Source organism: Cynocephalus volans, chromosome 11, assembly GCF_027409185.1.
Source record: "Cynocephalus volans isolate mCynVol1 chromosome 11, mCynVol1.pri, whole genome shotgun sequence".
NCBI classification, from domain to species: domain Eukaryota; kingdom Metazoa; phylum Chordata; class Mammalia; order Dermoptera; family Cynocephalidae; genus Cynocephalus; species Cynocephalus volans.
The window spans coordinates 20,392,278-20,398,752 of NC_084470.1; positions in this window are offsets into that span (position 1 = coordinate 20,392,278).

A 6,475-nucleotide genomic window follows, 5' to 3' on the forward strand; every position below is an offset into this window, starting at 1 on the left:
CAGTTCCTAACTATTTAACAACTGTATGCTATTCAGCCATGTGGATGTGGTTTAATTTATTTAACTCTCTCATTTAGGATGTTTCCAAGTTTTTCACTATTACAAAAGGAAGGCATTGGGCCGGCCTGTGGCTCACTCGGGAGAGTGCGGTGCTGATAACACCAAGGCCCCGGGTTCGGATCCCATATACGGATGGCCTGTTCGCTCACTGGCTGAGCGTGGTGCTGACCACACCAAGTCAAGGGTTAAGATCCCCTTACCGGTCATCTTTTAAAAAAAAAAAAGGAAGGCATTGCAATGAGCATTTTTGATATTTGATTGCTTCTTTACTGAGAAGTGCACACTCTATTTTACTAACTGTTATGTGGTTATATAGGCAATAGATATTTTTTGCAGGGAATTTGAAAAATTCAGAACACTATAAAAATCAACCATAATCCCAACTCCCCTTTTGCTCATTAAGCTTTCTCACTTCTGGACTCTTATAGCACATATTTGCTTTCCACCTATGACTTGACTCAATTTTATCTGTCGGATCTCACTTTGTGTTTCGTGGCTGTCTTTTCTGTACTCCTTAACTGTAATATTATTGAAGACCAAGACCATACCTTTTTCATCTGGATAATAACCATAATCGTTAGCTTTTACTGGGTGCCTCATCTGTGCCAGTCATAATACATTAGCTCACTTAACTCCCACAAACTATATTTTATTTCCTTTTATTGTATGAAGAAAGTGAGACTGAACAAGATGAAATAACTTGGGCAGGGTTCCGGCTTGTAAGCAGCAGCACTAGTACACAGCTGACTCCACACTTGTGCCCTTCTACTGTATGGATCTAGAGTAGAACTGCACTGGATAAATGACCTCTAAAATCTCCTGATTCAGGATGATATTAATCTAGTTGTGATTAATAACCTGCCGCATCTATCTTTGCACCAGTTACAATACTCTTGGATTTTTTTTTAAAAAAAGAACTTAACCAATGAGAGCTTTATTATTTCACAAAAGAGAAGACAGAATAGGAACTTCAGGCTATGAGGACAGTCACTGAAAGACTCAGGGCACTAGCCCTGCTACTTGTTATCTTCCTCCTCTATGGGCTGTCGCAGGCATCACATTCAGATTAAAAACTGTCTGATGGGAAAAGGAACCATCTCTTCCAGGCTCTTTCTTAGGAGTCTGATCCACTTTTCCAGAGGCCCTCCACAGAGCTCGCCCCTCATCTCCGGGGCCAGGACTGAGTCACATGCTTGTTCCTAAGCCAGTAACTGCTGGCAAAATGATGACCCCACCACGGCTGGCTCAGACTAACTGGGTCTGCCCGAGAATGGAGGCAGGGTCTGTGCAATATTTGGGTTAATTACATCCCTGAACAAAATCAGTTCTCTGAAGAAGGAAGAGGGGGAAATGACTGCTAGGGAGGCACTAACACTATAATCTTAAGGAAAATGTACCAAAAAATTCAGGCATATGAGCTACAAGTTAAGTAATTTGAAATGTTTCTCTCCCCACTTGGAATACTATTGTCTTTAAATCAGTCTATAGTTGTAAATAAATCAGTTAAATGTAAATATTCAACTGATTGTGTTTTAAACTATGAAGGTTCTTTGGGAAAAGAAAAGGGGGCTCAACTGTATGGTCTTGAGACAGACCTGCCATGGAATCAAAGGTTTCTCTGTGCCCTGGCCCTGCATCTGTCTCCTGGACTGCATAATCTCTCCCAAGACCTTCTTATTTTCTTGCATGGCCCCCTGATCTCTGCTGAATTGACAGCTCCCTCCTGGATTTGGAGTAAATGTGCCTACCCAGGACCCTCCAGCTCCCACTACCTCTTGCAAACTGACAACGTCTCTTGGAAATCCTTAACTCCAGTCTCCAGGAGAGAGACTCTATTTGGGGCTACTCATCCTGTCAAGACAAGCCACCTCAGAGGTTGTTAGCCTGGCCAGCACCTAGAGTGGCTGCTGCCCTGGGATCATGAGTCACCCCAGGTCCAGTCAGCTTTGACCAAGAAAGAGGGCAGGGTCACTTATCACAAAACCTCACGACTATGGAGGTCTGCCCCTTTAGGGAGGTCCAAGGGGGCAGCGGTGGGCATTTCCCACTCACAGGTCTGACACTCAAAGTGCATTTTGCTTTTCCATAGCCAATCTATATATCCGGTAAGTCAGCTCCATACCTAATACAAATCCGCACACACCACGGATGCTCAATAAATACAAGCTGGCTGGTTAACTAGTCCTAGGGAGCTGTCACAGGCCAGCATTTATTCAACTTTAACATGCATGCAAATCACCTGGATCTTGTTAAAATGCAGATTGTCATTCACATGGTGTATGGTAGGGATTCTTGCATTTCTAACAAGCACGCGGGTGATACTAACAGAGCTCACCTGGAGCACATTTTCTGTAGCATGGCTGTAGGTAAACTCTGGACTTTTTTCCAACCCAGAGTATCTGTGGTTTTAAGATTCTGAGAACATGCACGCTCCTTCCTGCCAGGCTGCCTGTGACTTGCCCCTATAAACCAGATACTCTTTTCTTCTTCAGTATCTTTGCTTAGGCAGTGCCTCTGCTTGGAATGTCTCCCCTCAGTTCCGTGATCTCCAGACTACAGCAGCACTATTGACATTTCAGACCAGATAATTCTTTGCTGTGAAGAGCTGTCCTGTGTGCTGTAGAGTGTTCAGCAGCATTCCTGGCCTCTACCCACACCAGATGGCAGTCGTCCTTCTGCCCCATTGTGGCAAACAAAAACGTCTGCAGACATTACCAAATGTCTCCTGGGGACAAAATCGCCCCTGGTTGAAAATCACTACTCAAAGACTCAGAATCTACATTTTAACAAAATCCTAGGTGATTCACATGCACGTTAAAATTTAAGAAGCATTGCTCTGTGAGACAGCTCCAATCCAAACACTCTGTCTTCTGAACTCTCAGCCTTGGTAGCTGCGCCTGTCACCTGACAGGTCTGCATGCATCTTCTGTACTGGCATTTAGCTGTACTTGAGCTTCAGTTGTTCCCAATTCAGATGTGCCTGGAGGTAGCCCACACCTGAAGTTTTGTACCTTTCTGGCATCTGTTCTCCTTTCTTCTGCTAAGAGCACCTTGTTTTTCTTTGGAGGAACTACCCCTCCTCCACCCTCAGGCCAGTTGTTCAGAAGGAGCCACACACCCCGCCACCTCCACTCGCATGAGGTACACATCCCCCCATCTTTCACAGGGATTGCTTCAGTGGCAGGCAAGTGAACTGAGCCAAGGAGGCCCAATTCTAGAATTTGTGTAGGAACAAAAAGCAAAGAGAAGCTCTCTTTCTTCTAAGATTGACAGCTACAGGGAACACACAAGCCTGGAACTCTGGGGGGCATCCAAGTGGAGAAAGTCTACCTGAGAGAAAAGCCAGAACAAAGGAAAGCAAAGCAGACAGGGGAGAGACTGACTCTAACCACATTGTTTGAGCTCCTGGATCTAGCCATACCTGAAGACTTGCCATAAGTTTTCGGCAACATAAACTAGTAAATTTCCTTGTTTTTTCGTTTAATCATAAGCAGCTTGAGTTGCGTCTCCACCACCTGCAATCAGCAAACTCATGATTAGTATATGAGGCCTGTGTGATGGAGAGAGAGGCAGAGGATGAGGCAGAAGAGTCCTCCTCAGGAGGATCCTAAGAACCCTAAGACCACGGGTAACACTGCATTTGTGCCCAGGTCACCAGACTCTGAGCAAGGGAGGGGGCATCCTTCCACCTCCACCAGAGTCATAGCCTGGCTGCAGGGAACACATAACTCATGGGCCCTCCGGATCCTCAAGGACTGCAGCTTTGAAAGGCCAGCAGATGTCCCCTGGATAGGAAGACGGCCTCATGGCCATCACAGGCTTGGGCAGCAACAGCTGTGAAGACTCGCCAACCTCAAGTGGCTTCACAGGCAGCTGAATTCCACAAGGGGGCGGGGCAGTCCAGAGAGAAGTGCTTGTGAACACTCATGAAGCATCCCGATGACGCCTGGAAATACGTGGAGCCAGGGCAGTTTTACAGGCAGCTGAAATCTCATAATCTGCAGATGGAGACTGAAGCCACTGACCCCTGAGTTAGAGCTGGGGACCCTTGGCACCCACAGACAGAAAAGGCACAGTGGACCTAAATTTTAATAACTGGGCTGGCTGGTTAGCTCAGTTGGTTAGAGCACAGCTTTGTAACACCAAGGTCACAGGTTCAGATCCTCATACCAACCAGCCACCAAAAAAAAAAAAGTGAAAATCTAAGTTTTAATAACTTTTACTGAGGATGCCCTGGGGGTGTGGGGGGTGGCAGATTCTCAGAGGGGTGACCACAGGCCGCACCTGTGACCCAGGCACTGGAGTTCCCAGTTTTGCCAACATGGCACCAAAACAACAGAGATGCCAGACCCATAGGGACTGTGCAACCTGGGACAGAAAACAACTTGGCAGTCATATCTGAGGACTGATGTCCCAATGCCCCTAATATGAGGCAGGATGGGGGCTTAGGCTTAGAAATAAGGTCACTCAAAGAGGACCACAGCTTGTACTGTTTCTTTCACACCTGAGTTTGTGAGCAGCAGTGAATCGTTTATATGTGGCCTCTGCCCTCTCCAGGGCAAGCTTTCAAAAAAGGGCAGGTCCAGTGTGCCTGAGGAAATTTGCAAAGGAAATCCCAGTAGCAGTGACCTGCAGGAGCCAGCTTCTCTGTGTCCCAGAGCCTCTGTCACTAGAAACCTGGGTGCTGGTGGGGGTAAGGTCTGAGGCATTTTCTCAAGCCCTGGATGGGGCAGCCATGATTCCACCATGTGGCCTTTCTCCTGAGCATAAATACAAGTGGCCCAACCTGGAACCACTTAGGAAGCAGCAACCAAACTCCAGCAAATAAACAAAGAGAACTGAGGGAGACCTGCTTTGCAAGTGGAAGCACCAGAGGAAATGCTGGACTCAGAGGCTCCAAGATAAAAAGCAGCTCACATATCACCTAACCCAACCCCCTTGGGAAGCCAAAAAGACCAGAGCAGGCCAGGGACCTGCCCAAAGTCACACAGTGAATTGGTGACACAGCCAGAGCCAAAGCCACATCTCCCAACCCCAGGTCCAGGGCTCTGTGCCTTGCGCTGCTCCGGGACCCCGTCCTGATGGAAATCTCCATGTTCCAGATGAGGAAGGGGAAAGGATTCCTGCACCATGAGTTCATTTTCACTCCTGGACACCACACTCTGGAATGTTATTGGGAGCTCATTGCCATCATTTGCTTGGGATAATGCCCATTGCCCTGGCCCATAAAGCTGCAGCCTTACTTATTACCCCGAACCAGCCACTACTGAGTTAGGTGGTGACAACAGTGACCATCATTTATTGAGCACTGTGTCATTGAGGGCTCTCCAGAGAAACTGAAGCAATAGGACCTAGAGAGAGAGAGAGAGTTATTTTAAGGAATCGGCTCATGTGATTGTGACTGGCAAGTCCAAAATCTGCAAAGCGTGCCAGCAAGCTGGAAATTCCAGTAGGAGCCCATGCTGCTGTCTTGAGTCCAAAGTAGAACTCCTTTCTCCTCAGGGGACATCAGTCTTTTCTATTAAGGTCTTCATCAGACTGGATGAGGCCCACCCACCTTATCAAGGGTAATCTGCTTTACTCAAAGTCTACTGACTTAAATGCGAATTGCATCTATAAAATACCTTCAGGGAAGCATCTAGACAGGTGTTTGACCAAACTGGGTACCATAGCCTAGCCAAATTGTCACATAAAACTAACCATCACAAGCACTTACTCTGTGCCAGGCACTCAGATAATCTCAATAACAACCACGTGAGGCAGCCGTCACTGTCCCCATCTTACAGAGGACGAAACCAAGGGCTTAAGCCCGCAGGAAGCTGTGGACCAGGTCTAGAATGTCAACGTCCCCTCCTTGTCCATGCCTTCCCTCTGCCTCACCGCTGTCTCTCACTCAGTTGCTGGAGCACAAAAAGATGCTTCCAGGCCACGGGTTCTCAGCCACTGCTGCACATTGGAATCCCCGGGGAAAATTGATGAACAAACAAACAGAACCAGTGCTTAGACCCCACTCCGGGGGTTCTGATCCAGTCAGGCAGAGGTGGGGCCCTGACTTCAGTGATTTAATCTCTCCCAGGTGATTCTAATGTGCAGCAAGGCTGCGAACCACTGCTCTAGAAGGTAGGACAGGGAAAGGCATGGGTGCCTTTCCTCTGCGGAGTGTAGACTATCCTGTAGAAAAATACACAACCTAAAGGAAATCAAGTAGCTATAAAATAGTCTGTAGAAAAAACTAGCAAGTACAGTTTCTCTTTCAACACGAAATTAGCCATTTCGCCTGTCATTCTGAAGCAGCACACAGTGAGTACTTCATTAGTTATTTAACTGGAGATTCAAAAGAGTGAATTGAGTTTAACTCACTTGGGCAGTAAGCATTTGGCAAGCACCTGCTGAGTGCAGGGCAGCCAGCAGCCAG